The sequence below is a fragment of the Octodon degus genome, unplaced genomic scaffold (genome assembly GCF_000260255.1).
Source record: "Octodon degus isolate 3935 unplaced genomic scaffold, OctDeg1.0 scaffold00380, whole genome shotgun sequence".
NCBI classification, from domain to species: Eukaryota; Metazoa; Chordata; class Mammalia; order Rodentia; family Octodontidae; genus Octodon; species Octodon degus.
This window is the reverse complement of record NW_004524956.1, coordinates 667715-668339: the sequence shown is the minus strand read 5'-3', so window position 1 is coordinate 668339 and position 625 is coordinate 667715.

Sequence of the window (625 nt, the reverse complement as noted above, 5' to 3'; positions counted from 1 at the left end):
ATCTCACCACCATGAATTTCTGTAAATAGTTAACTTTTTTCTAGATTATTTTTGTTTATTCTCCAGGAAATATACACATTGAATTACTCTACTTCTAAATTTCTTTAAATATTTGTTTAGTTTCTTCAGGTCAGAAACTAGTCTCAGGCTTCAATATCATTCATCATTGTTTGTTTAGATTCTTACATGTATTTTAAACAAAAATTATAATCCTAAAATTGAAAAATAAAGCACGAAGAGCTTCAGGAACCCTGGGAAACAAAAATACAGTCTTCCTGGATAATACGGATGATACAAAACGCGACAGAGCACGTGTCACTGAGCACGTTGGCGGAGGACAGCGCGCAGAGTCAGCAGCTCAGGGAGGCTGCAGCACGGCGAGCGCAGCAGGCGTGTGCAGGCGAAGAGCTGCAGGAGCAGCTTCTGGCTGGACTGTAACGACAGTATTAGGAATAAATTGTAAAACATTGTGTAGTGCTGCTTAATTGCTAAAACTGACTTAAAGGTTTTTGAAAAAGTATAAAATTTGTATTCATAATCTCTTAAATCTACTTGATTATCATACAATGTTTTAAAACGGGATACAGAAAAATTGTTTCTGAAGGTATGTTTAAGTTAATATTAT